Here is a 25,963-nt window from a genome sequence, read left to right as displayed (position 1 = left end):
GACCTGAGTGTGGGCCCTACTGTGTCCGACCCTCACATGAACGCAGCCAATGGCTACCTTCGATTTACTTTGATGGACATATCTCCTGGCCACCCATCACCATCACCCTTTGGTGGGCGTGACCCAATTCCCTGCATTACCATATGATTGTAGACCAATGGGTAGCTCGACGAACGTTGATAGACGTCACCCACTGCGCCCCGCCCGGCCAATCGGCGAATCCTCACCCCATCCACGCGATGGGCGTGACCGCGGTTGGCACTGCCACCTGACCCCAGTCCAATGGCTAGCCCGTGGGGCGTTGATGGACGTTTATCTTTCCCCATTCACAGCCAATCGACACAGCGTCTCTCCGGAATGGGCGGAACTGCCGTGTGCACTCCGACACTTGACCGCAATCCAATGGCTAAGGGCGTGCTGATCTGATAGACGCATTCCTTGGACCAATCCGAGCCTTGCTCCGCACGGTGGGGCGGGACCTCCGGCGACGGCGACGCCACACTACAGCCAATGGCAGTCCCCGGAAGGACCGATGGACGGTTCTCCTGACCAATCGACGCCGCTATTCCTCGGGTGGGCGGGGTCTGTACCGTGTCGGCCTTTTGAAGTGGGGGAGGGGCGTGGCTGCTGGAGGGGGAGGGGAAGGAGAGGCTGAAATCTTTATATTTTTAAATAAACAGGAAGCGCCTGGTGAGGAAAAGATGGAGAAAAGTGGTTGAAGGAGAAAAGTCCCAGGTCTAAAGTTTATTCTAACTGATATTACGGCCTGTTTTAATAGGTGAGGGCAGTGGATTTAATCTTTTAAAAATTGTGCTATTACCTCACATTGCCCCAGACTGGGCTGGAAGTAGCAAAGGCCTCAGGGGCCAGGCCTCATTCACCTGGGGATGGGGAGGCAAGAGGCCCAAATGTTAACTCCACTCGCTCCACGGGGCACGATGGAGGCCAGGCAGAGGCAGAGGGCGTTGGGGGAGAGTAGAAAGAAGGAATTGGGTGAGGGGTGGAGGAAAGAGGAAGTGTTGGGAAAGAAGGGGAGGGTGAAGATTATTGAGGTAGGATGGGAAGGTACAGAAATAGGGGAAAGTGGGGAGATTATTAGAGAATGTTGGAGGGGGGTGAAGATTATTGAGGATGGATGGGGAAGGCACAAGAAATGTGGGGGAAATGGGGAGATTATTAGAGGAGGTGAAGATTATTGAGGAAAGATGGGGAAGGTACAAGAAATGGGAGAAGAATGGGTGAAGATCATTAGGGAATGTTGGAGGGAGTGAAGATTATTGAGATAGGATGGGGAAGATTATTAGGGAATGTTGGAGATGGTGAAGGTTATTGAGGAAAGGTGGAGGTTTAGGATGGAGAAGTTACAAGAAATGGGGGAAGACTATTAGGGAATGTTGGAGAGGGTGCAAATTATTGAGGAAGGATGGGGTGAAAAATGGGGAGATTATTAGGGAATGTTGGGGGTGAAGATTGTTGAGGAAGGATGGAGGGGGTAGGATTGGGAAGGTAAAAGAAATGGGAAAATAGGATGATTATTAGAGAATGTTGGAGGTGCATGAAGATTGTTGATGAAGGATGGGGGGGCTAAGTACAAGAAATGGGGTAGAATGGTGTGAAGATTATTCGGGAATGTTGGAGGGAGTGAAGATTATTGAGGAAGGCTGGGGAGTAGGATGGAGAAGGTACAAGAAAAAGGGGAAGATTTAGGGAATGTTGGGGGAATGAAGATTGATGAAGGATGGGGTGGCAAAGTACAAAAAATGGGGGAAGAACAGGATGAAGATTATTAGAGAATGTTGGAGAGGGTGAAGGTTATTGTTTAAAGATGGGGGGGTGTAGGATAGGGAAACAAAGAAATGGGGAGAAGGTTATTAGGGAATGATGGAGGGGGTGAAATTATTGAGGAAGGATGGGGAAGAAATGGGGGAAGGATGGGGAAGATAAAATAAGTCGGGGTGAAAATTATTGAGGAAGGATAGAGTTGAAAGATGAAGGGGCGTGATGGGCAAATTAAAACTGAATGGTGTGGTTTATTATGGAAGATTGGAGTTTGAAGATTATTGGAGAAGGGTGTAGGTTAAAAATTATTGGAGTAGGATGTGGGTGAAGGTATTGGGGTTAGAATAGGGAAGGTAAAAGGAAATGAGAGGAGGATGCTAGTGAAGATACTTAGGGAAAATTGGAGTGTGAAGATTATTGGAGTGGAGGGGGGTGAAAGTTGTGAGGCTGAAATGGGGAAGGTAAAAGAAAATGGGGCAAAGATGGCAGTGAAGTTTACTGGGAAAGGATGGCAGTGGTAGAAGTAAATGCAGGTGGGATGGCATAAAAGGAACTGTGGGAAGGTTCAGGGTTAATAGGGAGGGATTGGTTGTGTGATAAGGATGACGGTATGTATGAACTATAAAGATGAGGTGGTAGGGCTGGGGAAAATGGAGTAAGGATGAGGGGAAGAGGAGATAGGAATGGGTGGGGGCAGGAGTTTTGAGGTTAGCCCTTTTCTACTGTGTGCCAATTTGCAGGCTTGCGAATGAACATCATTTCAGGAACATTAAGCAAAGTCCTTTGGTAGTTTGAGGAAGGGAAATACCCTTTCTGGATTGCAGTTTGTGGCCAGTTTGCAGACATTGTGTGTTCTCAGAGTCACTGGAGGTTCGTGTGTATACAAGTGAAGAGAAAACAAAAGGCTCACATTTCTGTCGTGCTTTTTGCAACGCAGAATGTTCCTAAGCCTCCTTTTCACTCACTGACCTACAATGGCTCTTGATCAGGCAACATCTGGATTTTTGAAAATTGTTGTTGTGCATTGAAATTTTCCTGTGGCCTCTGCCTTCCCCATTTCTGTAAACTTCTCCAGCCCCTCAGCTCTCCCAGATCTCAGCATTCCTCCAATTCAAGCGCCTTGCGTATCTGAGATTTCCATTGTGCCATTCGGAAGGCAAATGGGGCAAATGGAATTTTGTCCTTCATTGCTAAAGGGATTGAAATAAAAAGCAGAGAGGTTATGTTGCAGCTGTACAAGGTGCTGGTGAGGCCACACCTGGAGTACTGTGTGCAGTTTTGGTCTCCTTACTTGAGAAAGGATGTACTGGCACAGGAGGGGGTGCAAAGGAGGTTCACTAGGTTGATTCCGGAGTTGAGGGTGTTGGCTTATGAGGAGAGGCTGAGTAGATTGGGATTATATTCATTGGAATTCAGAAGATTGAGGGGGGATCTTATAGTAACATATAAAATTATGAAGGGAATAGATAAGATAGAAGTCGAGAGGATGTTTCCACTGGCAGGTGAAGCTAGGACAAGAGGGCATAGCCTCGAGATTAGAGGGAGCAGATTTAGGACTGAACTGAGAAGGAATTTCTTCACCCAGAGGGTTGTTAATCTATGGAATTCCTTGCCCAGTGAAGTAGTTGACGCTACTTCAGTAAACGCTTTTCTAAAAAAAAAAGGTAGATTTTTTTTTGAACAATAAAGGAATTAAGGGATACGGTGAGAACGCGGGTAAGTGGATCTGAGTCCACGAAAAGATCAGCCATGATCTTATTGAATGGCGGAGCAGGCTCGAAGGGCCAGGCGGCCTACTCCTGCTCCTAGTTCTTGTGTTCTTGTGTTCTATCCCTGTGGTTTAACTACCTAGAATTCCTTTCCTAAACCTTTCTGCCTGTCCATGTCTCCTGCTGTTATAAGTTGCTTATAATCCTCTGTATGTTACTTGGTGTCCCCTCTTGGTGAAGAGCCTGTTCAGGAATGCTTTTGTACCTCTGAATTTCTCCATAAGCCAAAGCAGACCACTGAGAAATGTGGTCACTTTTGTGACATAGAAGTAAGGGCAGCCAATTTGTGCCTAGTGATCGTCCACAAATTTTGATGTGGTAGTGAGCAGTTTATCTGTTGCACTGATGTTTGTTAGCAGGAACTGGGGAGGAATTTGCTTCTGGGGTGAAAGAATCCCTTTGGAGGTCTCTTATGTAGGCCTCTTATGTAGGCACGTTCAGGCTGGAAAATGAGATTAGAATAGTCTGGGTGGTTTTTGGCTCAAAGTACTGCAGCCCTCAATGACCTCAACCAAAAGTCTCCCCCCTTATTGCCACGAGGAAACTCAAGCCTGACTTTTGCACTGTCTCAGAGATGAGATACAGCGTTATCCATAGCAATGGCTGTCACCCACAAGAAGCTCATTTGACAGATTTGTTTGGGATTGCCGTACGTACAAGGATACCGTATTGTCATAGAATCGTACAGCATGGAAACAGACCTTTGGTCCAGCTTGTCCATGCCAACCACGTTCCCAAACTAAACCAGTCCCAGTTGCCCATGTTTGGCCCATATCCCTCCAAACCTTTCCTATTCATGTACTTATCCAAATGTCTTTTAAATGTTGTAACTGTACCCACATCCAACACCACCTCTTAAAGTTCATTCCATATGCGGACCACCTTCTGTGTTTTTTAAAAACAATCCCTCGGGTCCTTTTTAAATCATTTTCCTCTCACCTTAAATAAACATGCCCCCTAGTTTTGAACTCCCCCCTATCCTAGGGAAAAAAATACCTTTGCTATTCACCTTGCCTGTGCCCCTCATGATGTTATAAATCTCTATAAGGTCACCCTCAGCTTCCTATGCTCCCGGGGGGAAAAAGTCCCAGTCTATTCAGCCTCTTTTCGATAACTTAAACCCTCCAGTTCCATGTACCATCCTGGTACATCCTCTCCAATTTAATAATAGCCTTCCTATAACAAGGTGACCAGAACTGGGCACAGTGTTCCAGGAGATGCCTCTGGACCAGGGAAAGAAATATTCCACACAGTCTCTAGCTGCATAATCCTGGGGAGGATTCAAAGCAGAGAAAGTTTTGTATGTGGATGATGTGAGGGTGATATCAGACCTGTGAATGGGTGGAACAATCCAGAAGGCCTGAAATTGGCCTCAATTGACCGTGAGGTGACCTGTCTTCAAAGTGTTGAAGGGGATTTGATAGGGTAGACATGGAGAAGATGTTTCCTCTTATAGGGTGGAGGTCAGAGCGAGGAGACTGTTGATAAGACAGAAACCCCCTCACTCCAAACCACCACCGCCCCTGTGAGCTGAGTTTTAGAATCGCTCCCATTGGGAGTTTGTGGGGGGTGGGGGAGAAAGAGTGGGGGCTCGCTCCCACAGGGTGTTGGGGGGTGGTGGGAGCAGGAATGGGGGCTTGCTCCCCTGGGCAGTGGTCGGGGAAAGAATGGGGGACTCACTCCCACAGGGAGTGTTGGGTGGGGGAAGAGTGGGGGACTCGCTCCTGTGGGGAATGTGGGGAGATTAAGGGGGGGGGAATTTCTGCTGCAATGAGACAAGAAGCAGATACACTGAGGGAGGAATCGAAGCAATTGTTGTTTTGGAGAGGCCCATTAAATGCTGACAGATCAGTTAAGCGCCACATGGCCTTGGAGACAGTAGGGACTGCAGATGCTGGAAGCTAGAATCAATAAATCTGGCGCTGGAAAAGCACAGCAGATCAGACAGCATCCGAGGAGCAAGGAAGTCAACGTTGCAGGCTGAAACCCTTCGCCAGGACTGGGGAGGGGGAGGGGGAGGGGAGCCCAGAAATAAGTAAAGGGAGGGGTGGTGGGGAGGGTAGGTGGGATGGCGATAAGCGGATGCAGGTAGGGGGTTATTGTGGTTGGTCAGTGGAAAGGGTGGAGCAGATAGGTGGGTAGGGTTGGGCGGGGGATGGAGAGATTTTGAAGTTGGTGATGCAGGAAAGGGGTTACTGTGGTTAGTCAGTGGGAAGGGTGGAGCGGACTTGTTCTGTGCTGTAAATATGTTATCATTCTTATGATTACTTTCTGCATTTGAGGTTTAACCCTTTTCCCCAACCAGGGCATTTAGGGGGTATCGATGAAGAGTGTAGTGCAGCATTTCCCTGGCTGGGTTCAATTGTCTGTGCTGAATGGGATTCCTGGCTGTGATGTATTTGAGGTGGAGTGAAGGAGTGGGTTAGAGGACTGAGCAGAAATCGGACATGTGTCCATGAGGAAGGCGAGGAAAATCGCTGCTTTTAATGTAAAAGTTCCATGGGATCCCTGCACTGCTCGAGCACTGTGATCCTGGTGTTGAAATGAGTTCCGTGCTGACGTGGGAGGTAGAGTGGGTGCTGTGAGGGCCAATGATTAATGTTCCTTTTTACTTTCCAACTAGACTGGGGGCAAGCGGAGGATATGTGCGTACCCTTGGTTCTTTAAGAAGTGGGATCTGTGGCTGCACGTTATCAGAACAGTAGGAGTTTGTGAGGGAGCGAGGAGGTGCTACATATGAGAGTGTACCCCACTGCGGAGTCAGTGAAATGTCCTCCTGCACTGGGACTGCTTAAACATCTGCCACTGTTTGTGGCTGACCCAGTTTGCTAGATCGCGATGTTTTTGTGATGTTGATTGAGGGGCTGCTTTGCACCAGTCCTCCATGGGAGAGAGAGAGAACATGCTGCTCTCCCAACAGTGCCTGGGATCTTCTTCATCCACCCGACCCTGCTTGAGCTCTTGTCCCACTGCTCACTGTGGAGACACCCTATTCTCAACACGTTCGTTTGTGGGAGGGCAGATGTGCAAGGGGAGGCGATGGCCTAGTGGTATTATCGCTGGACTGTTAATCCAGAGACCCAGATAACGTTGTGGGGATCTGAGTTCAAATCCTACCACGGCAGACGATGGAATTTGAATTCAATAAAAATCTGGAATTAAGAATCTAATGATGACCATGAATCCATTGCCCATCTGGTTCACTAATGTCCATTAGGGCAGGAAACTGCCATCCTTACCTGGTATGGCCTACATGTGACTCTAGAGGTACAGCAATGTGGTTGACTCATAACCGCCCTCTGGGCAATTGGGGATGGGCAGCGATGCCCTCGTCCCGGGAATGAATAAAGAGCTTGTGGGATCTTCTTGTTTCCAAACGTGCCTGAAGTACCTGTTTTCCACAGACAAACTGGAACATCCTGAGAATGCAGAACCATTGGACGAGTACAGCTAACCACAAAATGAAGGTCTCTCTTCCCCCCCCAGCTCCTCCCCTCCTCTCTCTCTACCCCCTCTCACTCTTCCTCTCTCTGTTTCACCCCCGCTCTCTCTCTCTCTTCCCCCCCCCCCTTTCTCTCTTCCTCCCTGCCCCCCCTTTCTCTTTTCATCTCTCCCCATCTGTCTCAACCCCCACCATCTCTCTTTTCCTCTCCCCTCTCTCTTCTCCTTTCTCTCTCTTCCTCCCTCCCTTTCCTTCTTTCTCCCTTCTCCCTCCCCCTTTCTGTCTCGCTTGCTGTCCCTCTGACTGTCTGTCTCGTTGCCCCTCTTCACCGCCCCAGCACACACACTGTCTCTCTTTTTTTCATTTCCCCTCTTCCTCCCCCTCTGACTCTCTCTCTCTCTCTTTCGTTTCCCCTCTGTCTCTTGTCAAAGTTATTTTGAAGCTGGGCGTGAGAGGCCAGCTGCTGCCTAACCAGGTAATTCACTCTCCCGAGGGTGGGGGAAACTTGCTGACGTGTTCTCTGTTCCGTTCAGGTGCCGGTGTGAGACGGCCCGGTGGACAGAGGGATTGTGAACCAGCCGCGTGCTTCATGGACCTGAGACTGTTTCACTCCTGTCTGGCTCTCCGCGTGTCTCTCCACGTTTTCCTCCAGGTACCACTCTATCCCACCCGCGTCCTGTCGAGCTTTGAGTTTATCTGTGCCCCCTGCCTGAAACGGTTCCCCTCCTGTCCCCCTTGTATTTTTAAAAGCAATGGGTTGATTGATGTTTGATTGTGAAAACATTATGAAGGAACCTATTTACGGCTGGAGAGCGAGTGCAGGGTGGGCCCAGGTGCCCGGCGTGCAGGGAGGCTGCAGTCATGTAGGAATTGCGCCAGGCAGTTTGTGCAGAGCAAGATCCCGCAGGGAGCCCTGCTGCAGTGACCAACACTTTTGGTCACTTCAGTCAGTGAGGTGAATATCAGCCCCAAGACACTGGGGAGACCTGTAACACAAACAACAGAATGCTGCAAGTCTTGAAATCAAAACAGAAATTGCTGGAGAAACGCAGCTGTGGAGAGACAGAGAAGTAGATGTAACCTTTCAGCGTTCTAACAATTTGTTCCCCTTTCTGCAAGGACCTACCCCCCCTCCTCAACCCAACCCGTTAGGCTCCCACCCGTTATAGGCATTGTCAGTGTGGAGGATTGGCCTCAGTTTCGTGCCTAGCTCTCCGCCCGCTGATTTGCAAGTCACACGCACCATAAAACCACTCGCTGTCTGATGCATCGGAGCCAGCAGATGGTGCAGGGACAAACTGCTGATCCACCTCTCCTCAACCAGCCAATAACATCCCGCCAGGTCAAAGCTGATCTCTGATTTTAAAGAGGCATGCTCAGTGTGAGAGGTTCAGCACCGGAACTATATTCGCATTCCCTGTTGTGAACCAAAAGAGGAAGTATTGAGGGGATGAACTCCAAATTTTCACACTCTCTCTCCCCTTGTCATTTCCCCGTTTGTTGTTTCGCATGCAAGCATTGTGTGGCTCACTACAGCCTGACGTGTGTGCGTGGGGGAACCCAGTGGTGGTTTTTATTGTTTGTATGTGTCATTCTGTGTCAGACGGGTGAGAGAGACGTGCATAAGTCTTTCTCAACTCTCTGCTTCCCTTTCATCGTGGCCTGCCTTCAATTCCAACTCTTCCATCAAACTTTAAGATGGTCCTTCCAATACTAGATATGCTTTGGCTTGGTTTGCTCAGTTTTAAATCTCTTGCTGAAGGTTGTTAGACTATGGACAATATGTGTGCTGTGCTGAGTGTTTGTGATACTGTCTGTGTCTGTCTGTGGGAGGGTCAATGAGAGACTGTGCATAAAGAATGGGAAGGTTAGATTCCTCCCAAACGTTCCTGGCACCAGTGCAATGCCTCGTCCGTGACCAGGCCTGGCATCACCGATCACCTTTCATCAGACAGCCCAGGGACGAGTCTGGTGAACCTTCACTGTACTCCCTGCCTGGCAACAACATCCTTCCTGAGATAAGGAGACCACAGCTGTGCACACAGTACTCCAAGTGTGACCTAACCAAGCTCCGAGAAGCAAGATGTCACTACTCCTATATTCAAATCCTCACAATAAACACTAACATTTTACTCGGCTTCCTGATAGCCTGGTGCACCTGCACGTTAGCCTTCAGTCACTTGTCGATAAGGACACCTTGGTCTCGCGGTACCTATACACTTCCCACCCTCCTCCCATTTAAGAAATACACTACGCATCTATTTGTCCCCAAAGTGGATAGCCTCGCATTTTCCCGCATTATTTTGCATCTGCCATGTTTTACCCATTCACCACGCCTGCCCCAATCCTCCTAAAGCTTCCTTCCTCACAGCACACATTCCTACTCAGCTTTGTCTCATCTGAAAATTTGAGAAATATTATATTTGGTCCCATCTTCAAACCATTGATATTTATTGTGAACAGCTGGGCACCAAGTGGGGTACCACAAAGGGCAGTGCTAGTTGCAGTCTGCCAACATGACACGACCCATTCATTATAAAATAAAAACTGAAAGTTCTGCGGATGCTGTAAATCAGGAACAGAAACAAAGTTGCTGGAAAAGCTCAGCAGGTCTGGCAGCAACTGTGAAGGGAAAAAACAGAGTTAATGTTTTGGGTCCGGTGACCCTTCCTCAGAACATGACATGACCCATTCGTTCCTACTCTGGCTGACATACACAAAACAACCATTAATCTGTACCAGTACGTTACCTTCTATCTCCTACATGTTTTAATTTTTCTGACTAGTTTCGTGAGGGGATTTATCACAAATCACCTGAAAATCTAAGTGTACTACATCCATTGGCTCAATTTTGATAGTCACATCTTCAAAAACCTCAAGATTGTCAAATATTTACAAATCCATGCTATGTCCAAACAGATTGTTATTATCGGAGTGTCTATTTATCACATCCTCACTAATAGATTCTAGCATTTTCCCTTCTGCTAATGAAAAGCCAACAGGTCTGCAGTTCCTTGTTTTCTCTATAATTCCCTTCTTAATTAGTTTCCTTATTCACATGTGGGATCTGATCATTGTCCATCCCGAGCTGCCCTTAGAAGGTGGTGGCGAGCTATCTTCTTGAATCGCTGAAATCCACGTGCTATAGGTGCATCCACAGTGCTGTTAAGGAGTGGGTTCTGGGATTTTGACCCAGCAGCACTGAAGGAATAGCCGAGGTATTTCCAAGTCGGGACGGCGAGTGGCTCGGAGGGGAGCTTCCAGGGGGCAGTGCTCCCGTGTATCTGCTGCCCTTATCTTTCTAGTTGTAGTGGTCGTAGGTTTAGAAGGTGCTGTCTGAGGACCTTTGAATTTCTGCAGTGCATCTTGTAGACAGTACGCACTGCTGCTACTGAGCGTCGGTGATGGAGGGAGTGGATGCTTGGGGATGTGGTGCCAATCAAGCGGGAGCGGCTTTGTCCTGGATGGTGTTGAGCTTCTGAAGTATTGTACAATTACAGCATTTAAAAGGCATCTGAATAGGTATTTGAATAGGAAGGGTTTAGAGGGATGTGGGCCAAATGCTGGCAAATGGGACTAGTTTAATTTCAGATATCTGATCGGCGTGGATGAGTTGGACCGAAGTATCTGTTTCTGTGCTGTACAACTCTGTGACTCTATTGTTGGAGTTGCACTCGTCCAGGCAGGTGTGATGGAATACGTGCCACTCCTGACTTGTGCCTAGGCGATGATGGGCAGGCTTTGGGGAGTTGGGACGTGAGGAACCCGGCTCAGGATTCCCAGCCTCTGACTGAGTGGAGTTACATTTGCTACCTCCCAGTTCCCAGGAGTCATCCCAGAATCTATCAATTTTGGAAGATAATTATCAATGCATCAACTACCTCTGTCGCCACCTCTTTCAACAATTTGGGATGCAGAATATCAGGTCTGAAGATTTTATCAGCTTTCAGCTTGATTAATTTCTTCAGTACGGTGGTCTTCCTCATAATGATTTCCTCTAACCACCTCATCTTCCCCAGCCGCCATCGTCTTACCAGACTCCAGGGATCCCCTCTCGTTCGAGAGAGAGACGCAACTGGTGGTGGTTTAACCTGATGGTCACCATGGTTCAGGTGAGGGGAGAGATTGAGGAGGATGGTCCTTCATGGTCCCTCAGCTGGTATGGGAATCGGACCCACTCTGCATCGCAAAGCAAACTTCCAGCCAACTGAGCTGAGGGGTTGGGTTAAGCTGCCACCAGTCATCTCTCTCTCTAATGAGAGAGCAGCCCTATGGTCTAGTAAGACTGTGGTGACTTTTCCTTCCCTAACCACTTGGGTCTCTGGTTCTGGGCAATTATTTGCATCTTCCTCAGTACAAGCAGACAAAAAGTAATCATTTAGCTTCTCTGTTCTGCATTATAAGTCCTTCTGGGCCCGTATTTGAACAAGTTGTTAATGAAAGCAAGCTGGCTGGAGCCACACTGTTGATACCAGTCTCAAACTCTGCATCTGGCTCTGCACAAGTAAGTTTGCCATGTTTTCATGTTTTGCATATGCTGTAACTGTTTAAACCAGCCTCACTGCAAACTGTTCCTGGCTTTGGGCCAGCCCATTCTAAGAGTCACAGAGATCTACAGCAGAGGAGGAGGTCCTTTGGCCCATCACATCAGTGCTGGTCAGAAAGTAACCTCCAACCAATCCGATCCCAATCTTGCCAGGCTGCATTGGGAATTGGCAGGGCTTCTTGGTGTAGATGTCCGCAGAATCATAGACTCATACAGTGCAGAAGAGGCCCTTCAGCCCATTGAGTCTGCTCTGACACAGCTCTAAATGTACATCAGTCCCACTTTCTGCCACAGTTTTGAATGTTATGTCACTTCAAGTGCTCATCCAGGCCCTTTTCACAGGTTGTGAGGTTTCCCATCTCAACCGCTGTCCCAGAGAGTGTGTTCCATAGTGCACCAGAACCAGTGTAATCAATATTTTTGGTGTTCTCACTTGTGTCCTCAGAACTAAGGGACACTTTGCTGTTAATGAGGGACTGTGCTTTTAGCCCAGATCTACAGGGATGTTTCTGTCATGGTTATACAAGACATTGGTAATGCCACGTTGAGTATGGTGTACAATTCTGCTCTCCCTGCCTAAGGAAGGATGGTAGTAAACTGGAGAGGGTGCAAAAAAGATTTACAAGAGCACAAGATGACTGGAGGGTTTGAGCTATAGGGAGAGACTGGATAAACTGGGCAATTTGCTGGTAGGGGTGGCACGGTGGCTCAGTGGTTAGCACTGCAGCCTCTCAGCGCCAGGGACCCGGGTTTGATTCCAGCCTCGGGCGACTGTCTGTGTGGAGTTTGCAGGTTCTCCCTGTGTCTGCGTGGGCTTCCTCTGGGTGCTCCGGTTTCCTCCCACAGTCCAAAGATGTGCAGGTTTAGTGTGGATTGGCCATGCTAAATTGCCCGTAGTGCCCAGGGATGTGTAGATTAGGTGGGTTATAGGGGGATGGGTCTGGGTGGGATGCTCTGAGGTTCGGTGTGGACTTGTTGGGCCGAAGGGCCTGTTTGCACACTGTAGGGATTCTATGATTCTATGAATTTTTCCTTGGACCGTAGGAGGCTGAGAGGGTGACCTTATAAAATCATGAGGGGCATGGATAGGATGAATGGCCAAGGTTTTTATTCCGCAGAATAGGGGAGTCCAAACCTAGAGGGTATAGGTTTAAGGTGAGAGGGGGCAAGATTTAACAGGGACCTGAGGGGTAACTTTTTTCTACACAGTGGTTCATATGTGGAATGCACTGCCAGAGGTGGATGTGGGTGCAGTTACAACATTTAAAAGACATTTGGATAGATAGGTGAATAGGAAAGGTTTGGAAGAAAATGGGCCAAATGCAGGCAGGTGGGTCTAGTTTAGTTTGGGAACATGGTTGGCATTGACTGGTTGGACTGCAGGGTCTGTTTCTACGCTGTGTGACTATGACTCTGTGTTCCCTCAAGTCCCCCTCCCCACCAAACCTCCGGCCTTTCACCTTAAATATGTAATACAGGGGGCATCATTTTTCGAATCAACACAGGAGATGGTGGGACTTGAACCTGGGCCGCCTTTTGCAGAGGTAGGGGCACTACTACAGTGCCACAAGAGCCCCTATTCTCCTTGGTTATTGCCCCTAAATAGCTGCCTTTTATCCCCCACACCCCCGGTTTGTCCTTTTGTGGTTGGGGAGTGAGCCTGGGAAGGACGTAGTTGGTTTGGTGCAGTCTGCTGTGTTTTACTGTGTCTGTCCCCTGGCTGTGTGTAGCAGTGCTGTCCCACCAGCAGTTTCTGTGTTAATAGCTGCGTGGAGCAGAGGAAACGTCTGTGACGGTTTGTGGTCACTGTGATCCAGGAAGGACTGTGTGGTGAGCTGCAACTCTCGGTGGAGGGCAACAGGACAGCCTTGGTTATCAGAAAGTCACCTCCGTGTGGGAGCTCTGGACAGGCCCGGAGAGCCACTCTTCTTCACCCCAGGCTCCCGAGAGCGAGGAGGGACAGTGCCCACTTGCCGACCAAGAGCCGGACGCTCGTGAGTTTCTCTTGGCGCGCGACCTTTTGGTGGTTCTGCCTTTTCCTTCCCTACAGCAGAGGAACAGCATGTACGGAGCCAGCATCACATGAGAATTCTCAGCCCGTCTGCAGCTTGCACTAAAAAGCTGGTGCTGTCATCCCCACCCCCACCCCCACACACAGAAACATAGCTCTTTAACCCTTTGCTGTCTGTGCTTAGTGTTGCGTGTTGTCTTGCCTACCCTGCCGGATTGTGTACAACGTGTAGTTTCTGAGAGAGAAATTGTAAGCTTCAGATGGAATTGACGTGTTTTCAGTGCAGTTTTCAGTTGTACAGCCAGTGTGTGGAAAGCACCGATGCCTCGTCTGTGCTAATTGAGCACCTCGGGGACAGTGCCTTGTGGCCTGCACCAACTGTAGGTGCTGTGCAGTCAGTGTCAGATTGCAATCCTTCCACTCAGTATCATTGTTTTCTTTACCAACACAGCGTCTAGGGAATTGTATCAGACCTCTGCGCATGCTGTGTCCCTCTCTTTCTCTCTCTCTCTCGCACTCACTCGCTCTTTCACTCTCACTGTCTCTCACACAGACACCACTGTCTGTCTGTCTCTCATGCAGACACACCTCACACTTGTCTCTCTCTTTCTCACATTCTCACTCTCTCGTTCTCGCTCTCGCTCACTCTCTTTCTTGCTGTCTCTTGCATGCGGTCTCTTTCACACTCTCTCCACTCTGATGTTGTCACATAACTGCTGGAAGATGCTCTGGTGAATTCCTGCAGCGCACCTTGTAGACAGAACATACTACTGCTACTGACTATCGGTGTTGAGTGTTCGTGGATGTGATACAAATCAAGCGGGCTGCTTTGTCGTGGACGGTGTTGAGCTTCTTGAGTGTTGTTGGAGCTGCACTCGTTCAAGCAAGTTGAGGAATATTCCATCATACTGCTGACAGAGTCGTAGAATTGTACAGCACAGAAACAGACCCTTCAGTCCAACTTGCCAGATATCCTAAATTAAACCACTCCAATTTGGCCCGTATCCCTCTTAAACCCTTCCTATCCATGTCCCCATCCAGATGCCTCTTAAATGTTGTAATTGTACCAGCCTCCACCACTTCCTCTGGCAGCTCGTTCCATACACACCACCCTCTGTGTGAAAAAAGTTGCACTCCGGTCCCTTTTAAATCTTTCCCCTCTCAACTTAAATCTACGCCCCTCTTGTTTTGGACTCCTCTACCCTGGGAGAAAGCCCTTGTCTAGTCACCCTATCCATGTCCCTCATGATTTTATAAACCTCTATAAGGTCACCCTCTCTGCCTCCCAACGCTCCAGGGAAAGTAGCCCCAGCCTATTCAGCCTCTCCCTATAGCTCAAACCTTCCAAGCCCAGCAGCATCCTTGTAAATCCTGTCTGAACCCTTTCAAGTTTCACAACATCCCTCCTATAGCAGCAAGACCAGAATTGAAAGCAATATTCCAAAAGTGGCCTAACCAGTGTCCTGCACCCTCTAACTCCTGTACTCAGTGCACTGACCAATAAAGGCAAGCGTACCAAATGCCTTCTTCACTATCCTATCTACCTGTGACTCCACCCTCAATGAACTATAAGCCTGCACCCCAAGGTCTCTCTGCTTGGCCAAACACCCCAGGACCTTACCCTTAAGTGTACACGTCCTGCCCTGATTTGCCTTTCCAAAATGCAACACCTCACATTTATCTAAATTAAACTCCATCTGCCACTCATTGGCCCATCGGGTCAAGGTCCCATTGTACTCTGAGATAACCTTCTTCACTGTCCATTACATTTCCAATTTTGGTGTCATCTGCAAACTTATTAACATACCTGCTATATTCATATCCAAATCATTTATATAAATGACAAAAAGGAGGTGATGGCCTAGTGATAGAATTGCTGGACTGTTAATCCAGAGACCCAGATAATGTTCAGGGGACTCGGGTTTGAATCCCGTCACGGCAGATGGTGGAATTTGAACTCTAAGTATCTGGAATTAAGAGTCTAATGATGACCGTGAATCCATTGTTGATTGTTGGAAAAACCCATCTGGGTCACTAATGTCCTTTAGGGAAGGAAACTGCCATCCTTACCTGGTCTGGTCTACATGTGACTCCAGACCCACAGCGATGTGGTTGACTCTTAACTGCCCTCTGGGCAATTAGGGATGGGCAATAAATGCTGCCTGGTCAGCGACGCCCTCATCCTATGAATGAATAAAGAAACAAAAAGGCAGTGGACCCAGCACAGATCCTTGAGGGATTACTGTCACAGGCCTCCAGTCTAAAAAGCAACACCCCTCTCTTCCACGTTCAAACCAATTCTGTATCCAATTGCCTAGCTCTCCCTCGATCCCATGTGATCTAACCTTACTAACCAGTTTACCAAGCAGAGCCTTGGCAAACACCTTGCCCAAGTCCATACAGACAATGTCCACTGTTCTGCCTTCATCAATCTTCTTTGTCACTTCAAAAAAAATTCAATCAAGTTAGTGAGACACGATTTCCCCAACACAAAGCCGTGTTGACTATCCCGAATCAGTCCTTGCCTTTCCAAATGGATGTAAATCCTGTCTCTCAGAATCCCCTCCAACAATTTACCCACCACCGATGTCAGGCTCACTGGTCTGTAGTTCCCTGGCTTTTCCTTACCACCTTTCTTAAATAGTGGCACCACTTTTAGACAACCTCCAGTCTTTCAGCACCTCACCTGCAGCTGTCAATGATACAAATATCCCAGCAAGGGGCCCAGCAATCACTTCTCTAGCTTCCCACAGAGTTCTAGAGTACACCTGATCAGGTCCCAGTGATTTATCCACCTTTATGTGTTTTAAGGCGTCCAGCACCACCACCTCTGTAATACGGACACTTTTCAAGATGTCATTATTTATTTCTTCAGGTTCTCTATCCTCCACTTCCTTCTCTGCAGTAAATACTGACACGAAATACTGGTTTAGTATCTGACCCATCTGCTGCGGTTCCACTCCTAGATGGCCTATTAATCTTTAAAGGGCCCTGTTCTCTCCCTAGTTATTCTTTTGTCCTTAATGTATTTGTAGAATCTCTTTGGATCCTCCATTGCAACCTTATTATTCTGACAGATATTTGAGATCTCCTGAACAATTTGCTTCTCAATTTCCGGCTGACTATTGAGGGGGCTATAATACAATCCCAATGAGGTGATCATCCTGTTCTTATTTCCCAATATAACCTCACTGGACATACTCCCAGAAATATCCTCTCTTAAGTACGGCCATAATATTATCCCTAACCAAAAACACCCCACCCCCACTTCTCTTGACCCCTTCCTATCCTTCCTGTAGCATCTATACCCTGGAACATTAAGCTGCCAGTCCTGCCCTTCCCTGAGCCACATTTCTGTAATAGCGATAATATCCCAGTCCCATGTTCCCAAACATGTCCTGAGTTCATCGGCCTCATCTGCCTCTTGTATTGAAATAAATGCAATTTAATTTATCAGTCTTAGCTTGTTCTCTGCCTTGCTCTTGTCTGCCTTGACTATTTGACTTGCTCCTTTTCTCAGCTGTACCAGCCTTTTCTCACTATCTCTTTGGGGCCCCCACATTATTAGTTTGAGGCCCCCTCCCCCGAGTAGCACTAGCAAATCTCCCTGCCAGGATATTGGTCCCCTTCCTGTTCAAGTGCAACGCGTCCTCCTTAAACAGGTCACTGCTACCCCAGAAGAGATTCCAATGATCCTGAAATGTGAATCCCTGCCCTCTGCACCACCTCCTCAGCCACGCTCTTGATTTATTAGAGGTGCAGTGAAAAGTGTTGTCTTATGTGTTTTACAGGCAGAACGTACTGTACCAGTGCATCAGGGTGACAGAACTGAGTGCAAGATAGTGTTATAGCTGCTGAGAAGATACAGCGAGAGAGAGAGATCAACATTAACATTAAAGAGGTCCATTCAAAACTCTGATTACTTGTGCCCTGTTGATGGTGGACAGGCTTGAGGAAAACAGGAAATGAGTCTCTGGTGTAGGATTCCCAGCCTCTGACCAGCTCTTTGAGCCCTGTATTTATCTGGCTAGTGCAGTTCAGTTTCTGGTCAGTGCTAAGCCCCAGGATGTTGATAGTGAGGGAGTCAGTGATGGTAACGCCATTGAATGTCAAGGGGCGGTGGTTAGATTCTCTCTGATTGGAGATAGTCATCTCCTGGCACTTGTGTCTATTGCTACGTTTTTCCAGCCCAAACCTGGATATTGTCCAGCTCTTGCTGCATGTGGGCATGGGCTGCTTCAGTGTCTGTGGCAGGCGCTCAGTGGGTTAACGTTAATTGTGTTGATTTGGTTGTTGTGCAGCCTTCTGGAATGTTTTTGAAGTCTGGAGCCTTCACTTGTTCCACTCTGTTTTGAGTTCAAAGCTACAGCCTTGGGCATTGTCGTATCAGTTCGGTCCCCTGAGCTCTCATCTCGACCTTCAGCCAATTTTAGTTTGTTCCTTCAGAAACAAAACCAGGGTTAGCGGTTCCCTGAGCACCCCTCCCCTTCTTACCAATTCTCTAATCCCACTGCCAAGCGCACACCCCCCACCTCCCTGCACTTTCACTCATGAGATGTTAGACTGAAACCCTCCACCCCCCTGAACACTCCTAAACCCAGGTAGATGTGAGAGGCTTAATTCATTGAATGAGGGCATTGCTGGCCAGGCCAGCATTTATTGCCCATCCCTAATTGCCCAGTGAGCTGTTAAAGGTCAGCCACATGGGCTGTGGGTCTGGAGTCACATGTAGGCCAGACCAGGTAAGGATGACAGTTTCCTTCCCTAAAGGGCATCGGTGACCCAGATGGGATTTTCCAACAATCGATTAATAGCCATCAATAGAGTCTCAGTTTGTTTTATTGAATTCAGATTCCATCATCTTCCATGGCAGGATTTGAACCCAGGTCCCCCAGAGCAGTAGCTGAGTTTCTGGATGAATACTATAGCATTGATCCCACAAAGCCATCACCTCCAAGTCTGAGGATAGATTTGGCATCTATCGCATTATTGTCGGCTGCAGCCTCCCAATTGCGAAATAGCAGCGGTACGAGAGACTTCCCTGAGCCAGCCTTAGGTTGCAAAAAGCTGGGCACAGGGTGCAGGTTTATTCCTGCCACATGTTTCACCACAATTTGATCTCCTTTTGCAAGCCAGCATGATTTGCAGAAGCCCTGTGCATTGTTTTTTTAACGTGCACCCTGGGGAGGGGAGCTGACTTGAAGACCAGGCACCCTTTTGCCTTGTCCCCAAGTGTTGAAGCTGTTGCAGGCCCAGTCGTGCCCTGAAACTTCCAATTCTGTGGAGGGTTTTTGGATGGTTTGGGGGCAAGGATCTCGCACTCTGAATTGAAGGAAGAAACGCCAAACGTGAAATTGACTGAAAGATTCTGTTTGGAGGTTTGGGTGGGTGGGTTATTCCAGTAGGAAAAGGACAGTGAGGTTTAAAACCATACAAACAAAGAAAATTTGCAGGAGGAGGCCATTCAGCCCCTCAAGCCTGCACTGCTATCCAGTAAGATCGTGGCTGATCTGTTTGTTTTGGATTCTACATTTCCTCCCCCTTCTTCCCCAACAACCTGAGATGCTCGTCAAACAGAAGAACCAATCTACCTCTGCCTTAAAAATATTCAGTCATCCCCACCTCCATCACTCTCTGAAGCAGAATTCCAAAGTTGTACTAACCTCAGAGAAATAAAATGCCCCTCATCTGTGTCCTCAAAAGGTGACCTCAGTTTTTAAAATATTGCCCCCTGGTTCTGCACTGACCAGCAAGAGGAGACATCCTTCTCACAAGGTTCTGCATGGTAGGCTGGTTAGCAAGGTTACATCACATGGGATCCAGGGAGAGCTAGCCAACTGGATATAAAATTGACATGAAGGTAGGAGATAGAGGGTGGTCGTAGAGGGTTGCTTTTTGGGCTGGAAGCCATGACCGACGGGATGCCGCATGGATTGGTGCTGGGTCCGTCTACTGCTTTTTGTCATTTGTAGGAATGATGTGGAAGTGAATATAGGAGAAATGGTTAGTAAGTTTGCAGATGGCACCAAAGTTGGAGATGTAGTGGACAGCGAAGAAGGTTACCTCAGTACAATGGGACCTTGATCAGATGGGCTGATGAACCAAGGAGTGGCAGATGGAGTTTAATTTAGATAAATGTGAGGTGCTGCATTTTGGAAAGGCAAATCAGGGCATGACTTGAGCACTTAATGGTAAGGTCTTGGGGAGTGTTGCTGAGCAAAGAGACCTTGGGGGACAGGTTCATAGCTCTTGAAAGTGGAGTCACAGTTAGGTAGGATAGTGAAGAAGGCATTTGGTATTCTTGCCTCTATTGGTCAGTGCATTGAGTATAGGAGTTGGGAGGTTATGCTGTGGCTGTACAGGACATTGCTTAGGCCATTTTTGGAATACTGCATTCAATTCTGGCCTCCTGCTATAGGAAAGATGTTGTGAAACTTGAAAGGGTTCAGAAAAGATTTACGAGGATGTTGCCAGGGTTGGACGTTTTGAGCTATAGGGAGAGGCTGAATAGGCTGGGGCTATTTTCCCTGGAGCATCGGAGGCTGAGGGGTGACCTTATAGAGGTTTATAAAATCGTGAAGGGCATGGGGAGGGGTAATAGCCAAGGTCTTTTCCACAGGGTAGAGGAGTCCAAACCTAGAGGATATAGGTTTAAGGTGAGAGGGAAAAGATATAAAGGGACCTGAGGGGCAACATTTTCACGCAGTGGGTGTTGCATGTATGGAATGAGCTGCCAGAGGAAGTGGTGGAGGCTGGTACAATTACAACATTTAAAAGGCATCGGGATGGGTACATGAATAGGAAGGGTTTCAGAAGATATGAGCTAAATTACTGCAAATGGGACTAGATTAATTTAGGATATTGGGTTGGCATGGACAAGTTGGACCGAAGAGTCTGTTTCTGTGCTGTACATCTCTATGACTTTGACATTCACCTTGTCAAGAACCTTCAGGACTGTACACACTTCACTCACGTTACCCCTTGCTCTTCCAGAATCCGGTGGAAACAAGCTCAGTCTGTTTGATGTTTCCTCTTAAAACAACCTGCTCATTCCAGACGTCTCTTGTAAACCTCCTCTGAATCACCTCCAATACATTTAAATCCCTCATTTAAATAAGGAGCTCGAGTCTGTGTCCTGTAGGAGGGACTTGTTCTCGATACAAGATGCAAAACAGTGTGAAATCTACCCAACTAAAAATACATTTCTCACACGCAGCTGGCCTACAGGCCTGAGCAACCTACATGAATTAGCTTGCATTTCCTATGTTTCTCTACGCACTTGTTATTAATCGGACAGCATTATGTGGTGGAGAGAAACGTCAGCCGTGGGTGTAAGTGCTGTGTTCTCGTAGCAGGGTAGCTTTTAGGAATTTTCTTTGTGAAGCCCCCCACTCTGCCTAGCTGAGGTGGCCCCTGGGATTCCACCTTTGTCCACCCCTCCCCCTCAAAGTTCACCTTCCTCTCCAGCTGCTGCCACTTGAGCTGCCGGGTTTTGCAGCTTGTAGACCTGTCCCCAGGGCCTTGGCTCGCCATGGTTTCAATCTGAAGAAGGGTCACTGGACCTGAAACGTTAACTCTGCTTTCTTCCCCCGGGCGCTGCTGGTCCTGCTGAGTTTCTCCAGCAATTTCTGTTTGTGTTTCAGATTTTCCAGCATCCGCAGTTTGTTCATTCTGTCTGTCTTGTTTTAGTAGTTTCAGTCTGGTGTTTCTCGCCTGGGAGGCGATGGGACCTCTGAGAGGGTCTCCCCTTCCTTTTTGTAAAAGGTGATAGGGTTAGGGTTACACAGAGCTTGGGGAATGAAATCTTTCTCATTTACTCGGTAACATTGGAAAGCAGGCGTTCAGTTATTGTAAGGTGGAATGACAGTGGAATTCCCAAACTGGGGCTTCCCAGACTTGGGGTTAGCTGTAAATACTCGGACATGAAGTTGCTGATGTGTCCTTTGCCAAGGCGAGATGCTAGTGTGGGGCAGATGGGGCATGTGCTCTATGTAGGTCATGCATGCAGTATTAAGGCATTGACAAAGGACATACAATAATCCAGCACACAGGGAGGCCAGTTGGCCCAACCTGCCTGTGCTGACCCTCTGAAAGAACTCTCCGATTAATCGCCCTCCTGTTGCTGCTCTCCTGCAACTGGCTCCCTTTCAAGTATTCATCCAACTCCCTGTTTGGCACGTTCCCGTCGAGTCTGTTTCCACCACCCTTTCAGGCAGCGCATCCCAGATTGGAACAACTCGCAGCGTCTGAAATAAATTCTCCTCCTATTAACATAATCGAAGCCTCACCCTGATCCCGTGACCACTTCCGAGATGGTGGGGTAGGGTAGTGGTCATCAAGTGTCCTGACTCTCCCAACCCCTATCCTTCTATACACACACAGGCAGACACACAGACACACCTCAATCGTTGCGGGAGGCGCAGTGGGTCGTCGTGGTCACAGCACTGATTTAGGTCACTGTTTATTCGGGCAGAGCAGGTTCATTGTGTGTGAACGGGGAGTCGCTGTGGCCCCCTCTAGCCAGCTGATTGAGTCATGTTGAGAAACAGAGTGAAAGCTCAAAGAGCCTGTTGGTTTCCTGCTGGACTTCCAGCTCCTATGTTGTATGTGTTGTTGTCCATGTGAGGACGTGTCATGAGAGCCGTTAAACATCCTACAGAAACCTGTCTGCACCACTAGTTGTGGAGAGTGGAACTTTGTTCACCTGCTATGTCCCTCTTAAGGCCATTTCACCACCTTTCTGTGGGGATGTACTGTGTCCATATCTAGGACATGAAAGCAAGTCTCACCTTTCCGTAGCACCTTGTCACAACCTCTGGTTATTTCAAAGCATTTTGCAGCCAGTGAGTCACTTTGAGCACGGCAAGCTCCCTCTGATGTTGATTGGGCGGTAAATATCATCTAAAGCTGTGGGGAGAGCTGCCCTGAATTTTGAAATAATGACTGCAAGATCGTTTCCATCTAAGTGGTCAGACAGGGCTTCAGCTGAAAGTGTCAGCTATGCACTGGCACCGTTGACTGTGCAGCACTCCGTCTGTAATTCACCGAAATGTCAGGCTTGAACCCAAAGCTTTCTGACTCTGAGGCGAGGGGACCTCGCACTGAGCCGTGACAAATGAGACATCCAGGCAGTAGCGAGCGTTGCTTTAATTAGGGGTGTGGGAAGAAAGGCCATGGTTAAAGTTGAAGATGTTTGTTTGGGCGACAGACGGCGGGTGGGTTCAGAATTTCATTTCAAATTCTCGAAGTAGATGGGTGGAATTCAAATTTGACGCAGAGAAAATGCTTCCGTATTGTGGGGGAAGGGGACAAAATCAAGATTTATCCATTTTAAGCAGTCACTGCTAAACCCAATGGGAAATTCAGGAGAAATTCCTTCACTGATTGGTTCACCTCCATCATTGATTAAGAAGGTCATGAATAAATCCAATGGGAATTTAAGTGAAACCTCGAGAGGGGAAGAATGTGGAACTTGCTCTCGTGGGACCTGGTTGAGACAGATAGCAATGGTGTGAATTGAAGGGCGAAGCTGGATTATTGTGCTCAAGAAAGGATTCGAGGGGAGTGAGAGGTCAGTCATTTGTAGCAGAAACACTGCCTTGGAGCGGAGGGGCAGAACAGCCTGTTTTGTTCTGCTGTATAAACTGATTCCAAATCCTACAATGACAGGGAAGCGATCAAATTGGAGATTGCTCGAGCCTAGAGTAGGCTTTTCCCACGAGAAGCAACAGTTCTGTGGCTTCAGCGAGCAATTCCTTCGAATGTGAAGTGGGGCTTTCACGAAACGAGTGACACATCCCCAGCTGTCAATGTGGAGTGAAATACAGACGAGATGTTTGTTTTAGAAAAATGATTGGAAAGGTCGAGAGAGGGTCTGAAAGCAAACAGTCAGGTAACAGAAAAGGAAACAGGAGGCGATTTCACTAGCTTAGAAATGGTCAGAGGAAGGAAATTCCGGGAGAGGGGACGGAGCTGTGTCGGATAATCCGGGAGAGGGGACAGAGGTGTGTCGGATAATCCGGGAGAGGGCAAGGGAGTGCCGGATAATGTCGAAGAGGAGATGGAAGAGTGTTGAATAATTTGGGAGAGGGCAGCATGGTGTCGGATAATCCGGGAGAGGGATGGAGGAGCGTCGGATAATCTGGGAGAGTATGGAGGGGTGTTGAAGTTATAAATGAATATTCCGCTGTGATTTCTGCTCTGGAATGTAGGTTGTCAGGAATATTTTTACTCATTCATGCAACGTGAGTGCCGCTTCTCAGACCAACATTTGTTGCCCGTCCCTAGTTCCCCTTGAGGTGGTGGTGAGTTGCCGCCTTTAACCACTGCAGTCCATGTGACATGGGCGTACCCACAATGCTGGTGTGGACAGAGTTCCAGGAAAGGCCAGCGATATATTTCCAAATCAGGATGGTGAGTGGCTCAGAGGGGAACTTGGAGGGGGTGGTGTTCCCATGTATCTGCTGCCCTTGTACTTCTAGATGGAAGTGGTCGTGGGTTTGGAAGGGGCTGTTGGAGGATTGAGTCACTCTAGTGCATCTTGTCGATGGTACATGCTAACGCAATATGAAAAAGCGGTTTTACTAATAATTCACAAACGGGATGAAGCTGCAGAGCCTTGCAGAAAGTTCAAGGTAAATCTGAGGCTAATTGGAAGGTTTCTCAAAAGAGATGGTAGGGATGTGAAGGGGAGAATGGCCTCCGTGCTGAGTGGTTCTAAGCAGAAGCACATCAGAGGGGAAGCACTTGTAGTAACTGCATTCTCTAATGCAGTGGGAAGCAGCCAACAAATACCACAGCTTCTGCTAATCACCCACAGGGATGAGAACTGCCAATAACTTGGCCTAGACCCCAAAGGAAAAGGAAGTTCTGACCCACAAAGTGCAGGTGGAGTTTGTGTCCCGCAAAGATTACTTCCTGCTTGGAACCAGGAGGCGGGGAAGGTATCTGGGAGAGTGCGTGGGAGCAGGAGCTTGCAGATTGAAATGATGAAGGATGGGCCCATTGCCTATGGCATAGGTGCATGTGTTTGCGCTGTCGCAGTCCCCATCTCCTCCCTGCTGCAGGCTCGATTTCAAAGGGATTTTGCAGCACCACTTCATTCCAAATGCAGTGGTTTTAGTTTCATGGCTCACATTGACTTCTCTTTATTTTGTTGGATGTGTCCTGGGATGTTTAGTTTTATATTGGACTGTGTGAAGATTGTACATCTTGTTTTCAAAGGGGCAGAGCTGGGCTGTTTATTTCATCTGCCTGTGTCACTCTCTCTGTGTGGTAGTGCCCTCCCACTGCGCTCTTTTGGGAATAGCCTGCACCCCTAGCTCTAGTCCATACCTGCTTTGCCATCTCTTAGACCCTTCTTGTGCCATCAATGAGCCCAAAAAGTCCTTGTTCTGCCCTGAAGCCTGATATTCCGACTATTCCACCCCCTCCGTCTGTAAATGCTTTTGTACTGGGTCCCAGACCCCCTTTGTAGCTACCTCAAAACAACAACTTGCCTCATGCAGTGCCTGTTAATGTCCCAGGAATGCTAATGGATCAGATCTCACAGCCAGCCACACATGGAGCTACTGGGAACAGGTCACCGAAAGCTGGGTCAAAGAGAGTAGAGGGATGAGGATGAATAGGTTTACAGAATTGCAGAGGGGGAGGCAAATCATTTGCTCCATTGTGCCCTGCACTGGCTTCTTAAACAAACATCCCCCCTCTCCGTGCCAACTCCCTACCTTGTTCCCATCCCCTTGCCCATTATTTTGTGCCGAGTGACCACCTGATAACCTTGGATGTACCTGGCTCCAGCACGTTTAAGGTGGGAATTCCAGAGCTGGTGGCTCGCCCAGGCAGCTGCCGAGGGTGACACAGTGGGAGTCAGGGCCCTTCTCCCTCTGGATCTGGGAGCTGTTTACCTGCAGCTTGTTGCAGTTGACAAGTCAGCGTGGATGTGAGGCGACAGCTTGCTGTGAGTCATCAGGTTTAATTGCAACCTTATGCTCTCTCTCCCAGCTGTTGTTCACACCTTTCTCTTTCCTCTCCCCACCCCCACACTCCCTCCCTGTTTCCAGTTACAACCTTCCCCCATCCCCCTAAAAAAAAGTGATGGCAACTTATTCCCCAGGATAGGTTTGCGTTTAATGCACTGCTGTGTTCTGCGTCGCAGTGGAACGTCAGTGAGAGAAAGAAACACAAGGCGAGTTTATTCGGACAGGGTGACCCAGGAGCAGCCGCAATCTGGCTGACCGAGTGTCGTTTGTCACCCTCTCGGAGAGCGTGACCCACAGCTGGGCTCATGGCTGACCCACCTTCTGGCCAGTGTCTTTGGATAGTGAAAATTCTCACTGATCAATCTTCTCCCTCCTTCTCTCTCCCTCCTTCTCTCTCCCTCCTTCTCTCTCCCTCCTTCTCTCTCCCTCCTTCTC

General features: G+C 48.3%; 1 protein-coding gene across 3 annotated transcripts in view; it reads left to right on the top strand.

The window, feature by feature from the left end:
• Positions 1-657: 657 nt before the first annotated feature.
• Positions 658-25,963, top strand: part of LOC109924966 (zinc finger protein 687-like) — a 56,963-nt gene continuing 31,657 nt past the window's right edge. The window contains exons 1-2 of one of the 3 annotated variants that reach the window (XM_048620440.1): positions 658-778; positions 7,524-7,642. The gene's annotated coding sequence lies outside the window, so the exon portion shown is untranslated. Of the gene's footprint in view, positions 779-7,523; positions 7,643-13,370; positions 13,531-25,963 lie in introns of those variants that run through there. The other 2 variants (XM_048620441.1, XM_048620442.1) reach the window with 2 other exon arrangements.

Source organism: Rhincodon typus, chromosome 46 (genome assembly GCF_021869965.1).
Source record: "Rhincodon typus isolate 14 chromosome 46, sRhiTyp1.1, whole genome shotgun sequence".
Taxonomy (NCBI): domain Eukaryota; kingdom Metazoa; phylum Chordata; class Chondrichthyes; order Orectolobiformes; family Rhincodontidae; genus Rhincodon; species Rhincodon typus.
Note: the sequence above shows the minus strand (reverse complement) of the source record. Positions and strands in the feature narration are given on the sequence as shown.